Source organism: Petaurus breviceps, unplaced genomic scaffold (genome assembly GCF_028583685.1).
Source record: "Petaurus breviceps papuanus isolate PSGF00001 unplaced genomic scaffold, PetGlider_PUasm1.0 156, whole genome shotgun sequence".
Taxonomy (NCBI): Eukaryota; Metazoa; Chordata; class Mammalia; order Diprotodontia; family Petauridae; genus Petaurus; species Petaurus breviceps.
The window spans coordinates 4,037,918-4,063,586 of record NW_027185720.1 but is presented as its reverse complement, the minus strand read 5'-3'; the positions used below and the strand labels follow the sequence as shown (position 1 = coordinate 4,063,586).

The 25,669-nt window shown below is 35.8% G+C and overlaps 1 pseudogene; it reads right to left on the bottom strand.

The window, feature by feature from the left end:
* Window positions 1-12,671, bottom strand: part of LOC138156694 (protein PAT1 homolog 1 pseudogene) — a 195,872-nt pseudogene extending 183,201 nt beyond the window's left edge.
* Between the last annotated feature and the right edge of the window lie 12,998 nt (window positions 12,672-25,669).

Here is a 25,669-nt window from a genome sequence, read left to right as displayed (position 1 = left end):
ATCTATCTATCTATCTATCTATCTATCTATCTATCTATCTATCTATCTATCTATCTATCTATCTATCTATCTATCTATCTTCCCTTCAACTGTTTTTATGCTGAGAAAAGTTTCATCAGTTACAATGATCATTTTCCCATGTAGGAATGTTAGTAGTTCAACTTTGATAAGTGGCTTATGATTTCTTTTCCCTGTTTACCTTTTCAAGCTTCTCTTGCTTCTTGTATCTCAATATCAATTTTCTATTCAACTCTGGTTTTTTCCTTAAGAATGTTTGAAAGTCCTCTATTCCACTGAATGACCATTTTATCCCCTGAAACATGATACTTGGTTTTGCTGGGTAGGTGATTCTTAGTTTAATCCCAGCTCCTCTGTCCTCCACAATATCATATATTCCAGGCCCTTCAATCCCTCAGTGTAGAAACTGCCAGATCCTGTGTTATCCTGATTGTATCTCCACAATATTAAAATTGTTTCTTTCTGGCTGCTCATAATATTGTCTCCTTGATCTGGGAATTCTGGAACCTGGCTATAATATTTTTTGGAGTTTTCTCTTTGGGATCTTTTTCAGGAGGTGATTGGTGGATTCTTTCAACTTCTATTTTGCCTTCTGGTTCTAAAACATCAGGGAAATTTTCCTTGAAAATTTCTTGAAGGATGATTTCTAGGTTCTTTCTTCATCATGGCTTTCAGGTAATCTAATAATTTTTTAAATTATCTCTCCTGGATCTATTTTCCTGGTCAGTGGATTTCCCATGACATATTTCACATTGCCTTCTATTCTTTCATTTGTTTGGATCTGTTTAACAGTATCTTGATTTCTCATAAAGTCGCTAGCTTCCCTTTGTTCCATTCTAAATCTGAGGGAATTATTTTCCTCATTGAGCTTTTGAGATTCTTTTTTCCATCTGGCAAATTCAGCTTTTTAAGGCATTCCTCTCCTCATTGCCTCTTTGAGCCTCTTTTGTCAATTTACTTAGTCTATTTTTTAAGGTGTGATTTTCCTCAGTCACGTTGTTGACTCTCATTTTGTAGTTTTCTTGCATTGTTCTCATTTCTCTTCCCAATTTTTACTCCACTTCTCTTAGCTGCTTCTTAAGGTCCTCTGTGGCCTATAACCAGCTCATATTTTCCTTTGAAGCTTTTGGTTCAGGGGTTCTGACTTCACTTCCTCCTCCATGATTTGTTTCTTTTTGTCTCCAAAATAGAAGTCTAATGTTGGATTCTTCTGTTTGCTTTGTTTCCTTTGCCTGGTCATGTTGCCCCTCAGTCACTTGGCCACTGGGCTTTTTGCCACAATAAGACTCTTCTACCAGACAGGGAGTTTTATCCCATACACTGGGGTTTTCTCAGATGCTGGAGGTCTTATTTGGGTGCCCTCTCTGAGGCCTCCACATGCTCTGGCAAGCTGGTCACACACCCCAGGACCTCCACCCTAGACTGGAATCCAGATCCAAGCAGGTTAAAGCACAAGTGATTACCCCTCCGAGTGATTTCTTGGTCCCCTACACTCTGCAGGCCAGGAACTGAAGCTGCCAGGTGGCACTGGCTAGCTGTGCTGGACTTTTCTCAGCCACTTCCCACCCTGGGGGCAAAAGCTGATGCACTCCCACTTACTTAGTCCCAAAGTCCAGACTGCACTGACCTCTCACTTTGTCCTTCACATCTATGTGTTGATAATTCTGGAAAGGGCCACAGCTACTGCTGATCTCATATCCCTCCAGCTGGCGGCTGGTCAAACCCACCCTGGTGCTAAACCCTCCAGCTCTCATGGGCCTGGGCTTGGCTCCCATAGTGCTGTGCTGGCTGATTCCTGTGGGCCTGCTGGGCTGTCCTCAGCAGGAGGTTAGCTTCTCTGTGTCATTTTGTGGGTTCTGCAGCTCCAAAGTTTGTTCAGAGTCCCCTTTTTACATGGATTGGGGAAGGTGGAAGCTGGAGATGCTTGGAGGTCCTGCTTCTACTCTGCCTCAGAAGTATTTTAAACAACAAGATAAAAGTTAAATTTCTTTTGATCCCTGAATTAATGGAAATTCATTAAAATCTTTTGAGTGGGCAAATGACCTGTTCAGACGTTCTCTGGAGTAAAATGGATCAATGTATGGAAAGATGAGCCAAACCAGTGAGAAAAGAAACTATTTCAGTGGTTTTGGTAATAGATAATTGAACCAAACTAGTGTGGTGTCTTTGAGAATAGAGAGAAGGTTCAGATAAGAGAAATATTTGGAGGAAGAAATGAAAACATTTGGTAACAGAGTGGGTGTGTGGCTTGAGGGATTGCAAGAAGAAGCACCATAAAAACAAGACTGGAAAATTATGTAACTGGGAAAAACCCCAATAATAACATCTATATAGCACTTATATGACAGATATTGTGCTAGGCTCTTTATTTATCATCTCATTTTATACTCCCAATGGTGCTATTATTATAGTCATTTTACAGACTAGGAGATTGAAACAGAAAGTAAGTGACTTACTTACCAAGGGTCACACAACACACACATATATGCATATCACCAAAGTGTGGATTGGATTACCCTCAACAAAAATCAGAAGTTCTGAAGAAAGTTAGGTTGGCAAGGTGGGTGGAGAGATAAACTAATGAGATCTCTGAAGAAATGGGGTACATTGGAAGGGGGATGGTTTTGAGGTAGGGGAAGAAATGTAAGGAAATCTCTGACTGAGATACCAAGTTATCTTAGCCCTTCTAACTTGTAAGATTTAATTTGTCCAACCCAAAATAAAAGGACAGGTGGGGATCAGGAACTACCATTTCAGAACACCTAAGAGCTCAAATGACTTGTTCAGTTATGATATGCCTGCATGTGTTAGAGTTTGGACTTGAACCCAGGCCTTCCTTGTTTATAGTCAGCTCTCTACTTACCAAGAAATGTGCCCTCTCAATTATTAGTGCTCCCTACTGCCAACTATTTTTAATGATTCTTAAGTGAATATTGTATTTTCTAATCAATTACTTGAAGATAGAGATGAACTCACTTTTACCTCTGTATCACCAGTGCCTGACACACAGTAAGTATTTAATGTATATTAATTTGTTGATTGATCAGTTTTTGAACAAGTCAGAATTTGAATGTTTTGAATTTTGATTATTTGAAAGCAATAGATAAATTAAAAATGGAACAAGGGATATTGAAAAAATGTATTTGTGAAGATTGATAAAGTAATGTTTTCTAGGAACAATAAATCTTGTTTGTGTACATGTAGGTTTTTGTTTCTTTTCTGAATCCTTCCTCCTATGTATCAGTAGATTTTAATGTGGGAAACACCTCCAGTTTTCTAATTCAGAAAATTACTACCAACCTTGGAAGAATACCAATATCATCTGTTAGAATAATCATTTGAATGTCCTTAGCTTCTGAATTATTATTTCTAAATATCTGGAAAAATGCATCAGTATCCATGGTGGTTTTATTGGATTGCCAACTCCTCCAAATTATCAAAATGTGCCCAGACAAACTTTGTAGGCTATTTCTTATTTCCTGGGTTGCTATAAAATGACCCGAGTCATAGAGATAGCTCATAAATAATATTGCCTCTCTCTAATAGTTCCCCATAGTTGAATCCTTAATCATATTAAATATAAAATTAATGATTGGTCATATGGTTTGGGAGAAGTTCAAGTAATTAATAGGTATACTGTGGATTTGGGATTAATGATCAAACCACTCAGGGGAAATTTTCCCAATTTGAAGAAATTCCCATTTGGAAATCAGTAATGTCATCTGCTTGAAAAGGAAGTGTGTTATTTCTTATGGCTATTTAATAAAGTATTTTTTAAATTCAGTAAGCTTTATGGGATGTATAAAAACTCATGAGTGAACACAAATTTGATCTCTCTAGGAGTCTTATATAAAGATGCACTCAGTATAAACCTGTCTCTCTCAACATTTAAAAAATACATAAGTAATGGACAGTATTCATCAGATTTATTTAGAAAAGAATGGCCAATTTCTATAAAGTATTAGCTAATTAAAATTAGCTACTCTCCAGGAAGAGGTTGTGAGTTCAGAATATTAACTGCAGTATGAATTTTCTCTTACAAGGTCATGATTTTTTAAAAGCAATCCATCTTTTTCCATTTGTAAGATAAACTATCCTTTTGTCAAAAAAAAAGAAATAAAAGTATCCTCAGTATTTTACATAAAGTTTTTCATAGGCCTATTATTACTAAACAAATATTGCTGCTTGGAGAAAGGCTCAAATGGTCAGAATCTTATTTTCTGATAACCAGAAAATCCTCTTTTTCCTGAAATAAGGTACAACTTACATTTCACAGTATTCAAGAAACTCAAATCAAAATTCTACAACAGCATTGAACAAAAGTATATAGCTCAAGTTTAGAGTTTTTGATTTATTTTAATAGAAGTCATGTTAATGAAGGCATACATACTCTTTTAGAAAATCTATTTTTGAAACCAACTACTCTCTCTAGCTACTACTATCTCTAAGGATTTTCCTCATTTGATATATTAAAGGTGAATGATTCTCTTTATTTATTTGTTTGTTTGTTTGTTTATTTGCCTTTTTGGAGGGTAATTGGGGTCAAGTAACTTGGCCAAGTTTATATGGCTAGTTGCGTGTGTGTGTGTGTGTGTGTGTGTGTGTGTGTGTTAAGTGTCTGAGGTGTTTTGAAGTGTGTTTTGAGAACCAAACTAGTTCTCCTGACTCAGGAGCTGGTGCTTCACTCACTGCGCCACCTAGCTGCCCCAAGGTGAATGATTCTTGGGTTATCTTTATGCCTCTTGTCTTTAATGAAGGATGCCTTGGGCTTGTGATCATGTGATCTTGTGATGCTGTTCCCATTTTGCCTCTTTTCTGCCAGATTTTCCTTCAATTTATTTTTTTTGAATCCCAAATAATAGCCCTTCCTCCACCAAACCCTTCCACTGTACAAACTCCACTTTGTTTTATTCATTGTTTCTCTTTTAGTAAGACTTCTGCTTTCAGTCAGACAGACAGTAAGCATTTCTTTAAATCACATTTATCAAGCACTATCACAGTAGGCACTGTGCTTTAGCATCTGAAGATTAAAAAAAAAAAGCAAAATATTATCACTGTCCTTAGAGTGGGATAATATATATTGTATATAATTTATATTTCTATATACACATATACACATATATAACTATTATTAATATGTAATATACACATATATAATATACATTATTGTATATTTATTTTATGGGTTGAAATTCACATGGTTTGTTTACATTCTTTGTTCAACAGAAAAGTATCATATAGGGGTGACTAGGTGCCACAGTGAATAGAACACTGGCTCTGGAGTCAGGAGGACCTGAGTTCAAATCTGGCCTCAGGCATTTAACATTACTAGGTGTATGACCTTGGGCAAGTCAGTTAACCCCAATTGCCCTGCCTTCCCCCCTCCAAAAAGCAAAAAAGAAAAGTGCCATATACACAATGCATATATGTTCATATATGTAATACATAGATATTTTTTAAATAAACAAATTATATGAACCTAATTAGGATTCAATATGTCGGGGCATCTTCATTGTAAAAATCAACTTTATGGATTTCCAAGGATCATTTACTTTTATTAATTGAAATAGGTTTATTTAAAAGAAAGGCAGTCCAAAATTATGCATTCTCTGAAGTGATAATAGCTGTCACATGATATTATAATTTCATTTCATAATATTTTATAAAGCTAACTGAGGCTTTCATGTTTCACATAGACTTCTGAAGAATATCCCTTTTACCTATCACTCAAACTGGATGAATGTGTGTGAAGTTCAAATCAATCCTATCTACTGGTTTAAGGGAAAGAATGTAGTATTGGGCCTGGGTTCAAATTCTAACTTAAATATATTGCCATTTTCAAGTTGAATATGTCACTTAACTTCCCTGAAACAATGTTTTCTCATCTGCAAAATGACTTCTAAGATGACTTCAAACTGTACATCTACAATTGTAAAATAGGGTTCAATGGACCTACTTTTGAAAACCATTCCAATAACAATAGGTTAAAATCTACACATAACCCTATCCTCTTGTAGTATATTGTGAATATAGGAACAACATTGTCGTTGTTGGTCATTCATTCTCAGAAAGGACCAATGGCATTGGGTAAGTGATGTGTCTTGAAGTGCAAATAAATTCGATTTAAGTGAGACAGAAATGTGCAGTCATCAGCCTTACTCTCTCCTCTAGAGTCACTGGAGTCTAGTGACAAGACAATTGTCAAGATTATTTGTGAAGGTCCCAGATGTAGTGCATGCTCTGTGTTTAGGAAGAGACAAAAAGTAACATATGTAGGGGAGTGTCCAGATAAATATCCCTGAGTACCTGCAAAATAAAGATGTATGTGGAGAGCCTAGATATGTGGTAATAAAGAAAAAAAATGTACCAAGGGACTACAACAAGGAACATATAACAAGAATACAGTGGATGCAAATATTCTATGAAAAAATGTGAGTATTGCCAATAAAATGAAAAACAGAGGGGGAATAAAAGAACAACTCAAATAATAGTGCAGATGGGAGTGGAAACTGTGAAAGAAGTACAAATGGTAGGGGAGGGAATGGCATCTACAATGAGTTAAAAGATACTATTGCAATGAAAAACATTAATGAAGATATTTATAATCTTCAAAGTAAAAGATGAATCAGCAATTTAGAAAAGATTAGATACAACATATGAGCAAATTATTTTGTGCACTAATACTCCTGGATGCGCAAATGATAAAGAAATGATTAAGTTACTTCACGTATTAGGTGAGTCTTCTTTTCTAGGTTTATAAAAAAAAACCATAGGAAAAATCATGTAAAAAATGAAATCCTAGAGAATTTGTTATTTGAAGAAACAAAGAGGGTACCCACACCTATGAAATCACAGATATACCACATGGGGTCTGGGACCCCATATTTTCTTTTTTTAAAAAATTGATTTGTTTATTTACTTTTATTTTACAATTTTGAGTTCCACAGTCCCTTGAGGTTCAAGTTGTACCCCCTCCTCTCCCCTCTCTCCTCTCCCTTCCTGCCCCATAGCCCCATGGCAGCATGCAATCAAACATAGGATCTACAAATCTCTTCACATTAATCATTAGTCAGGTTGTAAAGAAGGATTACAACTGATGGGATGATCAGTGGGAAAGAGGAAACAAAACAAAACAAGAAAAAGAAACAGATCAAGTAGTTTCCATCTAAATTCTGATTCCACATCTCTTTCTCTGGATGTGGATATCTCTTTTGATCATGAGTCTTTTGGAGTTGTCTTATAACCTTACACTGCTGAGAGGAGCCTACTACTGAATCTACTGAAGTTAGTGATGACACATACATTGTGTCTGTGATTGTGTACAGATTTCTCCTGGTTCTGCTTTTCTCACTCAGCATCAGTTTATATGTCTCCCCAGGTTATTACAAAGTCTGTCTGCTCCTCATTTCTTATAGCACAGTAGTATTCCATTACATGCATATACCACAACTTGTTCAGGCGTTCTCCAATTGATGGGCATCCCCTTGATTTCCAATTGTTTGCAATCATAAAAAGAGCTGTCATAAATATATTTTTGTACATACGGGTCTTCCTCCCATTTCCCTGATGTCTTTGGGATATAACCCTAAAAGTGGTATTTCTGGGTCAAAGGGTATGCACTTATTTATAGCCCTTTGGGCATAGTTGCAGGTTGCTCTCCAGAATGGTTGGATCACTTTGCAACTCCACTGACAATGCATTAGTATTCCAATTTGTCTACATCCTCTCCAACATTTATCATTTTCCTGTTTTGTCCCCTTAGCCAATCTGGCTGGTGAGATGTCGTGCCTCAGAGGTGTTGTGATTTGCATTTTTCTAATCGAAAGTGATTTAGGACCTTTTTTCATATGCTTATAGATATCTTTAATTTCATCTCCTAAGAACTGTCTGTTCATAACCTTTGACCATTTCTTATTTGAGGAGTGGCTTGTAGTCTTTTTTTTTTAAGCAATTGGGCTTAAGTAACTTGCTCAAGGTTACACGGCCAGGTGTTTCTGGGTGGGTGCTAAGTGTCTGAGCCTGGGATTCGATCTCCAGGTCATCCGAACTCTGGGGCCAGTGCTCTTACTCACTGTGCTACCTGGCCACCCAAGTGGCTTGTATCCTTATAGATTTGACTCAATTATTCGTATATTTTACAAATGAGGCCTTTATCAGAGATATTCGTTGTAAAAATTCTTTCCCAATTTTGCACTTCCCTCTTAATCTTGGTGACATTGGCTTTATTTGTACAGCAGCTTTCAATTTAATGAAATAAAAATTATCCATTTTGCATTTTATAATGCTCTCTAACTTTGTTTCATCATAAAATCTTCCCCTCTCCATAGATCTGATAGGTAAACTATCCCTTGCTCTCCCAGATTGCTTAAAGTATCAGCTTTTATCTCTAGATTATGCACCCATTTCAACTTTATTTTGATGTATGGTGTTAGATATAGGTCTGTCTAATTTCTGCCATACTATGTTCCAGTTTTCCCAGTAGTTTTTGTCAAATAATAAGTTCTTATCCTCAAAATCTGGTGTCTTTGGATTTATCACACAGTAGATTACTATAGTTATTGGCTGCTCATTCTCATGTACTCAATCTATTCCATTGATCCACTGTGATGTTCCTCAGCCAGTACCAAGTAGTTCTGATAACTGCTGTTTTATAATACAGATTAAAATCTGTTATGGGTAGGCCACCTTCCCTAGCATTTCTTTTGATTAATTCCCATGATATTCTGGACTTTTGATCTTCCAGATGAATTTTGCTAATATTATTCTAGTTCTACAAAATGATTTTTTGGTAAATTGATTGGTATGGCACTATATATACAATTTACTTTAGGTACAATTGTCATTTTTATTATATTAGCTTGACCCAGCCATGAGAAACTGATGTTTTTCCAATCAGTTAAATATGACTGTATTTGTCTGAAAAGTGTTTTGTAATTGTGTCCATATAAGTCCTGGGTTTGGTTTGGCAGATAGATTCCCAAATATTTTATAATGTCTATGCTAACTTTAAGTGGGATTTCCCTTTTTATCTCTTGCTGTTGTATTTTGTTAAGAGATATATAGGAATGCCAAGGACTTATATTATATCCTGCCACTTTCCCAAATTTATATTATCTCAGGTAGTTTTTTACTTGATTCTCTAGGATTCTCTAAGTATGTCATCATATCATCTGCAAAGAGTGATAGCTTAGTCTCTTCTTTGCTTAATTTGATCCCTTCGATTTCTTTTTCTTCTCTTATTGCTATTGCTAACATTTCTAGTACCAGATTCAAAAAGAGGGGTGATAATGGATGTCCTTGTTTAACCCCAGATCTTATTCATTCCTACCCTTCCCAGTGTTTTTAATAGGAATGGGTGTTGTACTTTATCGAAAGTCTTTTCTGCATCTATTGAGATATTCGTATGGTTTCTCTTAGTTTTGTTGTTGATGTGATCAATTATACTGATAGTTCCTGATATTGAACCACCCTTGCATTCCTGGATTAAATCATACCTGATCAAAGTGTAGTATTCTTGTGATAAGTTGCTGTAGTCTTTTTGGTGATATTTTATTTAGAATTTTTACATCTATATTCATGAGGGAAATAGGTCAATAATTTTCTTTCTCTGTTTTGTCTCTTCCTGATTTAGATATTGGTACCATATTTGTGTCATAAAAGGAACTTGGTAGGACTCCTACTTCTCCAATTTTCCTGAATAGTTTTTAAAGTGTTGGAATCAATTGTTCTTTAAATGTTTGATAGAATTCACTAGAAAATCCATCTGGCCCTGGAGATTTTTTCCTAGGCAGTTCATTGATGGCTTGTTCAATTTCTTTTTCTGAGATGGTGTTATTTAGGTTGTTTACTTCCTTTTTGGTTAATCTAGGCATTTTACATTTTTGTAGTTTTTTTTTGTAGATTCCATTTCACTAAGATTGTCAAATTTATGTGTTTACAGTTTGGCAAAATAATTTGTAATTTTTGTTTTAATTTACTCTTCATTTGTGGTAGATTCACCCTTTTCATTTTTGATAGTCATAATTTGGTTTTCTTCTTTCTTTAGTTATCATTTTGACTAAAGATATATCTATTTTATTGATTTTTTTCATAATGCCAGCTCTTAGTTTTATTTATTAATTCAATATTTTTATTAAATTCAATTTTATTAATGTCTCCTTTGGTTTTCATTATTTTTAATTTAGTATTTAAGTGGAGATTTTCAATTTGTTCTTTTTCTAGCTTTTTTAGTTGCATGCCCAATTTATTGACCTCCATTTTCTCTATTTTATTTATGTATGCATTCAGGGTCATAAAACTATCCTTAAGAACTGCTTTTGCTGTATCCCACAAGTTTTGGTATATTGTCTCATTATTGTCAGAGTCTTGAATGAAGTTACCTATTGTTTTTATAATTTCTTGTTTGACCCACTCATTGTTTAGGATTAAGTTATTTAGTTTCCAATTAGTTTTTAGTCTTTCCTTCCATGGTCTTTTATTACATATAATTTTTATTTCATCATGATCTGAGAAGGAAGCATTTAATATTTCTGCCTTTCAGCACTGAATTGTGAGATTTTTATGCCCTAGTACATGGTCAATTTTTGTATGTGCCATGTAATCCTGAGAGGAAGGTAAATTCCTTTTTATCCCCATTCAATTTTCTCCAGAGGTCTACAATACCTATCTTCTCTGGGATTCTATTTACATCCTTAACTTCTTTCTCATTTATCTTGAGGTTAGATTTAACAAGTTCAGAGAGGGAGAGATTAAAGCCCCCCACTTATAGTTTTGCTCTCTATTTCCTCCTGTAACTCCTTTAACTTCTCCTTTCAGAATGTGGATGTTGTACTGATTGGGGCATAAATGTTTAGTAATGATATTGCTTCATTTTTGCTGGTGCTTTTCAGCAGGACATATTTTCCTTCCATATCTCTTTTTTTATTAGATGTATTTTTGCTTTTGCTTTGTCTGGATAAGGATTGCTACCCCTGCTCTTTTTTTTTTTTTACTTTGCTGAGGCATAATATATTTTACTCCAGCCTTTTACCTTTACCCTGTGCATATCTCCCTGTTTAAAATGTGTTTCAAGTAAACAATATATTGTAGGATTATGGTTTTTAATCCATTCTGCTATCCATCTTCGTTTTATGGAAGAGTTCATCCCATTCACATTCACAGTTATGATTAGTATCTATAACTTTCCCTCCAACCTATTCCCTCCCGTTTATGCTTTTATTTTTCCCCTTCTTCCTTCCCCTCCTTAAGAATTTCCCTTTTGACTACCTCCTCTCTCAGTTTTCCCTTCTTAGCAGCCCCCCTCCCCTTTCCTACCCTTCCCTATTACAACTTCTTCCCTTTCTTCTAACTCCCCCCCTTTTCTCAACACTTCCCCCCTCCTACTGGCTTTTGGGTATAATAGATTTATATACTTATTGTAGTATGTTATTTCTTCCTTGAACCAAGATTGATGAGAATAGATCTCATGCCATGCTCCTCTCCCTCCTCTCTTTCCATCTATTATGATAGGCTTTATATCTCTTCTTGATAGTGTCCTATACTTAGCTCATTATGTTATTCCCTTCTTACATCAGAACCAATGAGGGTGAAGCTCATATAATATTCATCTCCCTCCCTTCTTTCCCTCTACTTTACGGTTTTTATGCCTCATTGTTGGCATTTACCCTTTTCTGCCTCATTCTTTCCTCTTCTTCCATTGCAGTCCTTTGCAGTCCTTAATAAGATTTTTTTTATCATCATTTTGTTTAATTTTACATACACCCTCTATTAATCTATATCCCTTTTAAATGTTGCCAGAAGTATAGAATTCTCAATATCAACAGGTATCAGCTTCCCATATAGAGATATAAACAGTTTGCTCTTATTAAATAACAAGTTGTCGGGGCAGCTGGGTGGTGCAGTGAACAGAGCATCGGCCCTGGAGTCAGGAGAACCTGAGTTCAAATTTGGCCTCAGACACTTAACACAAAAACTCGCTGTGTTACCTTGAGTAAGACACTTAACCGCAATTGCTCTCCAAAATGCAAATAAATAGATGAATAGACAGATAGATAAATAAATAACAAGTTGTGTGTGTGTGTGTGGTTCCTATTTACCTTTCTATGTCTTTCTATAAATCTTGGAGATTGAATTTTCCATTGAGCTCTGTTTTTTTGTTTTTTGTTTTTTATCAAGAAGATCTGGAAGTCTGTTATATCATTGAATGACCATTTTCTTGCCTCAAAGATTATGCTCAATTTCACTCTATAGCTGATTCTTGGTCATAACCTGAGCTGTTTTTCCTTGCAAAATATCACATTCCAGTCCTTCCATTCCTTCAATGTAGAAGCTACCAGATCCTGTGTGATACTCACTGTAGTTCTGTGATATTTGAATCATTTATTTCTGGCTGATTGTAATATTTTCTCCTTTACCTGATAGTTCTGTAATTTGGCTACAACTTTTTGTGGCCTTTTCAATTTGGGATGTCTTTCAGGATGTGTCCTGTGGATTCTCCTAATTTCTATTTTATCCTCTGGTTTTAGGATCTCAGCGCAGTTTTCTTGGATGAGCTCTTGGAAGATGTTATCCAGGCTCATATTTTCATCATGCTTTTCTTGTAGACCAATAATTCTCAGATCATCTCTCCTGGATCTGTTTTCCAAGTCAGTCATTTTTCCATTGAGATATTTTACCTCTTTTTCTAATTTTTCAGTCTTGATGTTTTTTTTTTTTGACTGATTCTTGGTGCCTCATAGAGTCATTAGCTTCAATTTGGTGGATTCTGGTTTTTAGTGAATTATTTTCCTCAGTAAGTTTTTGAAGCTCCTTTTTCCATATGTTTTTAGTTTGTACATTTTTCTTTTTGGGGAGCTGTTTTCTTCATTCCAATGTTTTTCTAATTTTGAATTTTTGATTTAAAAATTATTCAGTTTATCTTCTACCTTTCTAATTTGGTTTTCAAAGTCATTTTTGAGTTCTTCTAAGAACACTGTCTGTGCTGGAGACCAGTTAATATTCCCTGTTGAGGGTTATGGCTGTGGGTGTGAAGAAGCGGCCTTTGGAATTTGGTTCCCCCTGCTCACAATAATAGGATTCTAGAGTCTTTGTCTCTGCAATCTGTTTTTACCCATTCCTCTAGGGCTCCCAAGCCTTTACTATTTGAAATTTTTCTCTGGGGCAATAATTTTTGTGTTTTCTGGGGGACAGGGCAGGGATTGGAGCAATTGGGGTTTACTCTGCCATCCTTGTCCCTGGAAGTTCAGAAGTTCAGATAGGTGCTTTTAAAATTTCCAGGCTGTGGGTTCATAGTCTCAGGAGTAGCTGCTGCCACTGCCATGGGGCCTGAATTTGTTTCTAATCCAGTTCAATGAGATCCCAGCCCTGTGGTGATAGGCCTGGGAATGGCCCTTTGTGCCAATGACAAATTGTGGCCATGTTGTACAGGCCTTGTCTGAACCACCATGTGCCGTGTTACCTGGGCTGCTATGGGCTGCCCCCACATCATCTGCCATATTTTCTTGCAAAAAAAAAATTAAGTAAATCTACTAAGTTGCATCATTCTTGAAATAGATGACATATGCCACAAGGATATAGAAATTTGAGATACTTGGAATTAATAAATATTATGAATTCCCATTTTCTTTGATAAAGTAGATAATAAACTGTAGAACATTGTAAAGGATCATTGAAACAATTCTTTGGTACTGTTTAGCAAATAAAAGACTAAGGAGACATTTGGAAGGAAATATTGGAATTGATATTTACTTTTATATGGCTTTTTTGCTGTGATAGGATCATAGAATCACAAATGCATAAATTGTAAAGTACTATGGAATTCAGTTCATCCTCTTCCTTTAACAGATGGGGAAATTGAGGTCAAGAAATTTACTTTCCTATGTTCACCAATTAGTAATTATTAAAGCTAAAATTTAATAGGGAAGCATTTGAAAAAAGTTATGATGATTTATTTGGTAAGTACATCTTCCAGAGAAGTGGCTTTTGCAATTATTAAAAATGAATAAATAAATAATTAAATAGTCAGTCTTTTCAACTTTAACAAGAGGAAAAATTCTCTTGGTCAGAAACTCTCTCCAAGCTAATGATTCCGCATTTAGTAATTATTGTTTCTTTGACAAATATAGTTAAAATGTAAGAGTAGTTTGTTTTTAAGGGGGTTCATATCTTTTCTCTTCACAAATCCAAAGGGTTATCCTAATCTCTCTAAGAAACTCAAGAAATGGGAAAGTTTTCTTGATGATTTATATACCTGAGGAACACTACAATCTCTTGAATAAGGACAAAGGTGGTCAAAGGGATTAAAAGACTGTGTTGAAAAAAAAAAATGGCCCATGGGCAGATGGATTTGTACAAATCCAGAAGTGAGTTCTTTGAGGGGGAGAACATACATATATGTGTGTATCTATATATTGATATATCTACATCTATCTATCTATCTATCTATCTATCTATCTATCTATCTATCTAATGTGTGTATGTAAATATGCACATGCATGTATAAATATATGCATCTTTCTATACATGTGCATAAATATACTTACATGCATGTATTTTTGTATATATGTATTTATTAATGCATATATATATATAAACAAGTTCACATATATAACTATATTTAATATAATTGGTTTCCTTTACAATCCCATGTATTTCATATTATTCACTTAATAGCATTATTCTGAGAAAGAGTCCATAGGCTTTACAGATTTCTAAAAAATTCCATGACAAAACATGTTAAAAATCACTGCACTATGCTATGATTATATCAATACATTATTGTAATGGTAATGGTAATTTGAAGACCTTCCCTGTCCCTTAGTAATCCTAAAAGAATTTGAAGACCTTCCCTGTCTCAAAGATTTTCTCTGCCCCCAATAGGCTGAATGTAATCACATGGAGCCTGTAGTAGGAGGAGTTTGTTGAGGGATGGGACAGAGCTCATAGAAAGCTGAAAGTCAGGGCAGTTAGAGCTGGATGGAGGAGAGGACATACCCATGGAGACAGCTAGGCTTATGAATGCTGGTTTGGGTCTGTGCTTCTATATTAACTTCCATGATGCTTTGATGGATTCAATTTCCTGGTGTCGGGATTTGATTTTCTGGTGTCTGAATAAATGGTTTGCTTCTGTATTCTATATGGAGAGTCTTTTACATTTTGTGATTGAGAACTATGTCAGCATATCTACAGTCACTGTCAGCACTATGAATATTGTGTTGGTGCCACAATTATTAAATTTAATTGGTCAGTGATTAAGAATACTAGGAATTTGTCAATGCCTCTTTATTAAATTTATGACTATGAAGTCAGGAAAGGCCATCAAAAGCCTTTTTCTTAAGGATAAACTTTTGGGTGCTTCTGGGATCAAAGATTCAGAGTGTGCTGGTCATCCCCTTGTTGTTTTATTCCTATGTTTAAGAATGTTCAGAGGGTTTCACTGAGCTTTTAATCAAGTTCCGAAAGCAGCCTGCCTTAAGCAAATACATTTCCTGCTGACTTTGCTCCCTCCCATCTTATGAAGTCTAGTGTTGTGCTCAAACTACTATACAAAACAAAACTGCATACATACAAACCCAAGAACAAATATTTTAGAGCAAATGAAAATTATGAAGAAGGGGAACTACCCCAATAGCTTCAAATAGCCATAACTGTCTGTTATAAATTCAGTTGAGCTGTACGAAGTGGTGCAGGTATTGCATTTCAGAGATGGATGCAGTCTTGCTGGGAGAAAGTACATACTATGCCTCAGAGCCCTTAACCCTATCAAGGGAGGGAGATAAAGGTAGGACCTGGGATAGAAAAATACAGGAAATGTCACTGTGGACTGGGGTGAGGGTGTACTACCAGGAATTGTGAGTGGAGCAAAAGATGAGTCAGGGAGATGGAGATCTCTTTTGAATGGAAGACCAATGAATGGATCAATCAATATTTATCATATGCCTACTATGTGTCAGGTACTATGCTAGACATTGGGGATACAATCACAAAAAAAATGAAATAAACCCGACTCCCATGTTACTTACATTTTAACTTGTTATTCTATCAGACATTGTTAGTTTAGAATCTCATTGTTATGTCAATTATTTAAGGAAATGTTCACTTTATCTGAAGAAATTTATAGGATATGTGTACATATGTATTTTGTGCTTTTGTGCATGTAGGTATACATGTATATGTATATACATACATATGTGTATGTTTATGGGACATGTGGAAAAAATCCTAAATGATAGGTATTGTTACCTAGGGAACAGAGAGCTGGTTTCATATTCAGGAAGATCTCCATTCAAGTATTGCTTCTGATATGTTCTGACTGTCCCACTTTTCACAAGTAACTTAAACTGTCACTCTTGTTGGCAATTCTTTAACATGATACATTGCAGAATAAATGATGATTAATACTGATAAGAGGAGCTCTTCATTGATAGCTCCCTATTATCTCTATATCTACATGCATAAATTTGTGGTGGTCTTAACATCAATTTTTTAAAAAAAGAATTCAATCCATTAAACATTTTAGGTATTTATTTTTGAATAGCAGGTTTTTTAATAGTGAATTTGTGAAAAGGAGGGCTTTCAAGGCATAGGAGACAGCCAGAAAAAAAAATTCCTGCATCAGAGATAGAAGAACAAAGAGGCCAATGTCACTAGAACCAATGTCAATACATGATCGGAGTAAGGGAGTAATAGTGTTAATCACTGGGGGATAGATATATTTTCAACATTCAAAATTCACATTTATAGATAGATCAGTAAGCCTTCAGATTCTTAATATGTGATCCTGAGAAAGTCATTAAACTCTATTTGCCTTTGTACTTCATCTGGAAGATGATGTAGAGAAGGAAATGGCAAACCACTCCAATATCTTTGCCAAGAAAACCACAAATGGAATCACAAAGAGTTGAACATGATTGAAATGACCAAAGAGGGTGGGAGAGGGAGGAGAAAGAGAGAAGGAGAGGGAGAGAAGAAGAGGGAGAGTGAAGAGAGAGAGACACAGAGAGAGAGAGACAGAGAGACACAGAGAGAGACAGACAGAGAGAGAGAAAGAGAGAGACAGACAGAGACAGACGGAGATAGAGAGACAGAGGCAGAAGGACAGAGAAAGACAGAGATGGAGACATATTTTGGTTTAGTAAGTGATTTCCTAACAATAGCTCTTGGGGTACGATACAGAAATATTGGAAAGTACTCTGTCTTTGGAATCAGAGAATATGCATTAGAATCCTTCCTCTGCCTCTTACTAGCAGCTAAGCTTCTAACCTCTCTGGTCCTCTATTTCTTCATCTGTAAAATAAGGGGTTTAGACTACCTGACCTTCAGATCCTATATTTATGATTCTCATTGGCAGCAGTACAAAGGCTGAACAGGCAGAGTGAGAAAATTGTAGTGGGGAGGCATAGCAAAAGCATGTTGCAATATTACAGGCAGGTAGTAATGAGGGTTTCTACTAGAGTGATAGTAAGAACAAGGAAGAGACAAGAGATGAGAATAAAGTAGAGAGATGGATAAGAAATAAGTTGATTGCTATTTTCCTAATTCTCTCACTGAATTGTCTTAGGGTAAATAAACATACTTTCTTTGGTTTTCATGGTTCTGAAAACCCCTTTCTCTCTCAGAACTATGCTGTAATTAATGTTCAATTTGTACATGAAAGGAAGAAAAAAAACACAGATCAGAGTATTCTGTGTCAAAAGGAGGAAATTGATTGATGAGTTCAGAAAACAGATCACCAGCATGGAAGATAGGTATGGTATAGTATTGAAATAAGACTTCAATCATCTGTCAATCTGCTAGAACTCCTTCTACCCAAAGCAGAATGGCTAATACTTTGTTGTATTACCTAAATTATAATTTCTTCATTCAAAAAGTAGAGGAAGGTGCCAGCACAGATCCAACTATAGTGGAACCAGAGCGAGCCCATGAAAATTGTTTCACCCACTGCAGGGGAGATTCTTAAATCTCTCACCACAGGGCAGGGGTCTGTCAGAGCTGGGTAAGAGACAACCACAGGGCCTGAGGCAGCAGCAGTAGCTACTCATGGAGCTAGCATCCCACAGTCTAGATGTTTAAAAATCACCTACCTGAACTTCTGGGAGTCAGGATGGCAGAATACACTGAAGCTGCTCTCACGGCCCCCTCCACTTTTGACCCTAAAAAACCAAGACAATATTTCCTCAGTGTAAGATCTTGAAATAGTGGAACTAGCATCAGACTTGGGAGACCTGGAGGAAGGATGTGCTTTTGGCTTTGCTGTGGCTAAAGTGCAGAACAGGAGATGCCCCAGCAAGTCCCATCTCAGTCAATCAGCAGAAGATCCTGAACCCCAGGGGGGTGGATCCAGGAAACACTAACACAAGAACCTCAGGTGTGCCTTTACACAACCAGTTGAATTTGCAGACACCAGCACACCCCATTCACCGGTGGCTGAGCCCACCTAAGATCTAGCCCAGGGTAATGGGAGCAGAAACCTGAAGCAGCTAGATCACTCCTCTCCCACACCTCATGCTGTGAGATTCAGTGTAACCTTGGGGAAATGCCAAAAGTCCACTTTGGCCACAATCTAGGCACTCAGTGGTCAAAAGTCAATAAACAGGTCCCTAACTCCCAGCATAAGAAGCAGGGTCAGATCCCTTTGTGCCCCATAAGCAGAGATTCAGGGGAAAAAACAACAACAACAGGAAATAGGCAATCAAAATGGGCAAAAAAACCCAAACAAATTGCAAAGACAAAGACTTTAGAAGCCCCTTATGGTGAAGGGAAAGAGCAAGAAGGAATATTAAGTTCAGAAGACACTACACCTTCATCTGAAGCCCAAAAGGGAATATGAACTAGTTTCAATCTCAAAAAAGCATTCTTGGAAGAGCTCAAGTGTAATGTCATGCCAAGGAAAGGCAACTTCCCAAGGTTCAGAATACCAGCATAGGTGCTCTCCATTTTACTCAGTGACAAACCAAGAACAGAGAAGGTCAAAACATGACATCATTCAAAATACAGCATTTACTAAGTGTGATTAAATAATCTCCAAGTACTACCCCACCCCAGGACCTTCCACTCATTTAATCAATTACAAAGCCCCTGTTCTAAATACTACTCCAGCCCTAGGCTGTACCTTCATTTAGTCCACCACAAAGCCCCTCTTCTCAAATGGAGATTAGTTTCCAATCTAAGTAAAGTACATTAATTTGTTCAACCATAGAACACAAAAAGGTCAAAAGTTCCCCACCCCTGGATCACAATTGAATCTACCCCAGAGTTACATCAAGTTTAAGCACAGCACTTAATACCCAAATGGAGGTCTTTTCTTCATCTTGACAGGAGGCAAGTTCTCAGCAATCTTAGTTCCTGGGGAGACAAGGCTTATCAAGGCCACAAGATACATTGCCAGTCCCTTCATTAATTCATCCTCTGTCTGTAGAACAGTCCTAGAACCCCTGAAAACATTAGCAAAATGCTCTCCCAGGATTTCTGTAAACATACAACAAGAAAATCCTTCTTCAGGGCTTCTGAACCAACAGAAAAGTTCCCAGACCCCTGCAACAACAGCACTGTCCTTCACCAGTGGACAGTATTCACTCTCTGTCTGCAGGACAGTCTCAGGGCTTCTTAACCAAAAGCCAGGTTCCAGGACTTCTTCAACAACAGGACTGTCTTTCACCAGTGGACAAATCTGGCAAAACAACATCAAAACAGACAGACAAAGTACCAGCAAAACAGCCATGTCTCCTCAGTCCTTGGCAGCTCAGGGGCAGGTCTCAAAAGTCCAGGGCAATTCAAAGTGGCCCCCAGCAATTCTATCAGTCTCTCTGTGCCTCCACAAGGTGCTGCTTCCAAAAGTTCTTCTGCCTCTCTCTTGTGTCTCTCCAAATCTACGTCACCAGCTCCTCCCGTCAACAAGTTCATCTCACAGATGGAATTAACAAGCTCTGGGTTTTAACACAATCAATTTGAAAAACCAGGCCAATACAGGAGAATCTTTAAATGCCATTACTATCTCATCAAGAAGGACTTAAAAAGCTGAATTAAAGAGGCAGGAGAGAAACTGATTAATTATTTTAAAAATATGTTTGGGAAAAATGGAAAAAGAAATCACTGAAGAGAACAAGCAACTGCTTGAAAAGCACAATTATCCAATTGGACGAGTTTCAGAACTTAAATGGAGAAAATACATCCTTGAAAGGAAAATCTGGCAAAATGGAAAAGGAGGTTCAAAAATGGAGGAGAACAATTATTTAAAAATTAGAATTAGACAAGTCGAAGCAAATGATTCACTGAGCCATCAAGAATCAGTCAAACAAAATCTAAAAAATGAAAAAAAAAGAAAAGGAAATATATCTCATTGGAAAAAACAACTGACCTGGAAAGTAGATCCTCGAGGGAGAATCTAAGAATTATTGGTCTACTAGAAAACCATGACGAAAAAAGAGCTTGGACAGTATCTTCTAAGAAATCATCCTAGAAAACTGCCCTGACGTCCTAGAACCAGAGAGTAAAATAGTCATCAAAAGAATCCACTGTTCACCTCCTGAAAGAGATCCCAAATTGAAAACTCTAAGGAATATTGTAGCCAAATTCCAGAGCTGTCAGTTCAAGGAGAAAATACTGCAATTAGTCAAAAAGAAATAATTCATATGTCACAGGACTACAGTAATTGTCACATAGGACCTTGCAGCTTCTACATTCAAAGATCAGAGGGATAAGAATATAATATATCACAAGGTGAAGGAGCTTGGGTTACAAGCAAGGATCAATTATGCAGCTACATTGAGCATAATCTTTCAGGCAAGAAGATGGACATTGAATGAAAAAAGGGACTTCCAGACCTTTCTGATTAAAAAGCTAGAGCTCACTGGAAAATTAATCTTCACATACAAGATTCGAGAGAGACATAAAAAGTTAAACAGGGAAAAAACACACACACACACACACACATACATGACTTGTTTTTCATAAAGAGCTAACTGTTTATATCCCTATATGGGAGGATGAAACCTGTTAATCTTGAAAATTATATCATTATTATGACACTTAAAAGGGATATACAAAGAAAGCATGGGTTTAAATTAACTGATGTGATGATAAAAAAAAACCTAATTAAGGGGTGCAGGGGGATTGTAATGGAAAAAGAAGAAAGGAGGAGGCAGAACAGGGTAAATTATGGCAAATGAAGAGCCACAAGAACAAAAAAAAAGGGAGGGAGAAGAGCATTGTTTGAAATTTACTCTAATAAAATTTGATTCAAGGATGGAATAAAATACTTTATTAAGTATAGAAATCTAATGTACCCTACAGGTAGTAGGAGGGGAAAGAGGAGAGAAAAGGGGGGGGGTAAAAGGAAAGGAAGAAACAGTGATGGAAAAGAGTAGGTAAAGGGAGGGGTACTGATAGGGAAAGAATAATGAGGGAGGCAGTGGGCCAAGGAAAAACTCTTTTGAGGAGGGAAAAGAAGGGAGAAATAAAAGCATAAATGGGAGGGAGGGATAAGATGGAAAGAAAGACACTACTAGTAATCATAACTGTGAATGTGAATGAGATGAACTCTCCCATAAAACAAACTTGTATAGCAGAATGGATTAAAAACCATAATCTTACAATATGCTGCTTACAAGAAGCACATTTGAAACAGGAGTATACACATAAGTTAAAAGTGAAAGGCTTGAGTAGAATATATTATGCTTCAGCTACAGTTTAAAAAAAAGAGGTAGCAATCCTAATCTCAGACAAAGCAAAAGCAAAAATAAATTTAATTAAAAGAGATAATGAAAGAAACTATATCCTGCTAAAAGGTATCATTGACAATGAAGTGTTATGATTACTAAATCTATATGCACCAAGTGGTAGACAAGCCAACGTTTTGGAGGAGAAGTTAAGAGAATTAGAGAAAGAAATAACTAGCAAAATTATACTAGTGGGAGACTTCAAGCTCCCTCTTGCTGAACTTGATAAATCTAACCTCAAAATATACAAGAAAGAAGTTAACTAGATAAATAGAATACTAGGGAAGGTAGACACGATAGACCTTTGGAGAAAATTGAATGGAAATGAAAAGGAATAAACCTTATTCTCAATGGTTTATGGCACACACACAAAATTTACCACATACTAGGGCATAAAACCTCACAATCCAGAATAGAAAAGTAGAAATATTAAATGCATATTTGTCAGATCATGATGGAATAAAAATTATGTGTAATAAAGGGGAAAGATAGCATAAAAAATAATTGGGAACAAAATAATCGTATCCTAAAGAATAAGTGAGTCAAACAACAAATCATAGAAACAATCAGTAACTACATTCAAGAGAATAAAAATAATTAAACAACATACCAAAAGTTATGGGATGCAGTGAAAGCAGTTCTTAGGGGAAGTTTTATATCTCTGAATGCTTACAGGAATAAAACAGAGAAAAAGGAAATCAATGAATGTTAGCAACCAAGGCCTTAGGGCCAAGTACCCTTCCCCCTGTAGGAAGGCCACACCCCCGAGTACCATGCCATGTGAATCTGCTGACCACAGAGTGTTTCAGCACCAGGTGTTCTAACCACGAAATGTTTCAACAGTTGTTTACAAGAATTCCTCTCCCTGCCCACTTCTTCAAAGAGTATATAAGTCCTGTTTACCAGCAATAAAGATCTCTCTTCTTCAGACCTTAAAACAAACTCACTTGGTCTCTCTCCTTCTTTCCCACCCATTCCTTTGCAGGCTGGGTCCTCCTAGGCCCCACGAATAACTTGGTCCCGCAGGACGGGACAAATGAATTGGGCATGCAACTGAAAAGTTAGAAAAAGCACAAATTGACAAGCCCTAATTAAATACTAAATTAGAAATACTGAAAACCGGAGGAGAGACTAATAAAATTGAAATTAAGAAAACTATTGAATTAATAGATAAAACTAAGAACTGATTTTATGCAAAAAACAATAAAATTGATAAACCTTTAGTCAATTTGATTAAAAGAAAGAAAGAAGAAAACCAAATAACCAGTGTCAAAAATTTAAAAAAAAGGTGAACTTACCTCAAATGAAAAGGAAATTAAAGCAATAATTAGAAATTATTTTGCCCAATCTTAGTGAAATGGATGAATATTAAAAAAAAAAATATATATATATATATATATATAAATTACCCAGATTAACAGAAGTGGAAGCTAAATACTAAAATTACCCCATTTAAGAAAAATAAATTGAACAAGCCATCAATGAAGTCCCTAGGGAAAAAATCTCCAGGGTCAGATTGATTTATAAGTGAATTCTATCAAACATTTAAAGAACAATTGATTCTAATACTTTATAGACTATTTGGGAAAATTGGAGGAGACCTATCAAATTCTTTTACGTTACAAATATGATACTGATGTCTAAATTGGGAAGAGCTAAAACAGAAAGAGAAAATTATAGACTGAGTTTTCCTTCATGATTATAGATGCAAAAATTGCAAAACAAATATTAGCAAAAAGATTACAGCAACTTAGCATGAGAATAATACACTTTGATTAGGTAGGATTTATTCCAGAAATTCAAGGCTGGTTTAATATTAAGAAAACTTTTCATGCAATCGATCATATCAACAACAAACTAGTAGAAACTGTATGATTATCTCAGTAGATGCACAAAAATACAACATCCATTCCTATTGAAAACACTAGAAATCATAGGATAAATGTAATTTTCCTTGAAATAATAGGTAGCATCCACCTAAAACCATCAGCAAGTATTATATGAATTGGGAATAAGTTAGGTGCATTTCCAGTAAGACTGAGGGTAAAGCAAGGATGTCCACTGTCAAACCTGTTATTCAATTTGGTAATACAAAAGTTAGCTGTTACAAAAAGAGAAATGAAAGAAACTGAAGGAATTAGAATAGGCAAATAATAGACTAAGCTATCAGTCTTTGTAGATGACATGATGATATACTTAGAGAATCCTAGAGAATCAAATAAAAAACTGCTTGAGATTATAAATAAATTTAGCAAAGTTGCAGGATATAAAATAAATCCACATAAATCTTCAGCATTCCTGTATATATTTTAATGAAGCCTAACAGCAAGAAATAGGAAGAGAAATTTCATTTAAAGTTACTCTAAGCATTAAAAAGTATTTGGGAGTCTACCTGCCAAAATAAACCCAGTAACTACATGAACACAATGACAAAACACTTTTCACAAAAATAATGTCAGATCTAAATAATTGGAAAAAAACAGTTGCCCATTGCGAAATCAAGCTAATATAATTAAATGATAATTTTACCTAAATTAATTTACCTATTTAGTATCATACCAATAAAACTATCAAAAATATTTTATAGAGCTAGGAATAAATAGTAACATATTTCATCTGAAAGAACAAAAAGTCCAGAATATCAATGGGATTAATAGAAATAAATGTTAGAGAAGGTGACCTAGCCATAGCAGATTTTAAACTGTATCATGAAGCAGTAGTCATCAAAACTACTTGGTAATGGTTGAAGAATAGTGTGGTAGATCAGTGGAACAGAAAAGGTACTCAGGAGTAGTAAACGACATTGTTTGATAAGCCCAAAGATAAGCCCAACTTCTGGGATAAGAACTCACTATTTGACAAAAACTGCTTGAAAACTGGAAAACAATATGGCAGAAACTGGGCATAGACCAATATCTTACACTGTATACCAAAATGAAGTCTAAATTTGTGCATGATTTTGATATAATGGCTGATACTGTAAGCAATCTGGGAAAGCCAGTTATAGTTAATCTCTCAGATTTATGGAGAAAGGATGAATTTATGACCAAATAAGAGATAGAGACTATTACAAAATGCAAAATGGATCATTTTGATTGCATTAAATTGAAAAGTTTTTGTACACAGCCACTATATTCAAGACACCTCATATCTGTGAAGTCTAACTTTGATAGACCGGGTTCATCTCAGCAATGCAAAGTTATAAGACAACTCCAAAAGACTCATGTTGGAAAAGGCTATCCACATGTAGAGAAAAAAGTATTGAGACTGAATGCAGATTGAAGCAGACTGCTTGCTGTCTGTTTTTAATTTTGTTTTGTTCCTTCTTCCTTGTTTTTCATTTGATTGGTTATAATGCTTCTTTATAACTTGACTAATGTTTAATGTGAAGGTATATGCAGAGCCTATATCAAATTGCATTACTCCATGGGGGTGAAGGGGCAAAAAATTTTACTCAAAAACTTGTGCAATTACATGTTGTAAAGTCATAGTAAATTTAAAAAAAAAATTTTTTTTAAAAGAAGAGAAAGAAAATTGAGGAAGAACTTCTCCTGTATCTGATTTTCCCCAAATGGGGAGGATTAATTTCTGGGTCAGAAATGATGAGATCCTTGAGAAGATATAATAATTTAATCTTAGAATTTTTAACAAAGGAAATGAAAGTTAGGGTTAATCTGATATGCAGCCTACATTTGAAAAGAAGGAAGGACACACAGAAAATGTAAACACATATTTTACAGTCCAAGAGGCATGAAAGATATTGGAAAATCACAAGTATTCAGACACTCTTTTTTTTCCCTCCACTCCTTCCTATTTATTTAATAATAAAAAAAGAGAACACACAAACTTCAATTGCCTCCCAATCATCCATTCTTTCTCTAATAACCTCCCCACAAAATGTAAAAACCTTTGTACCGCCTGGGGACTAGTCTCCCCCT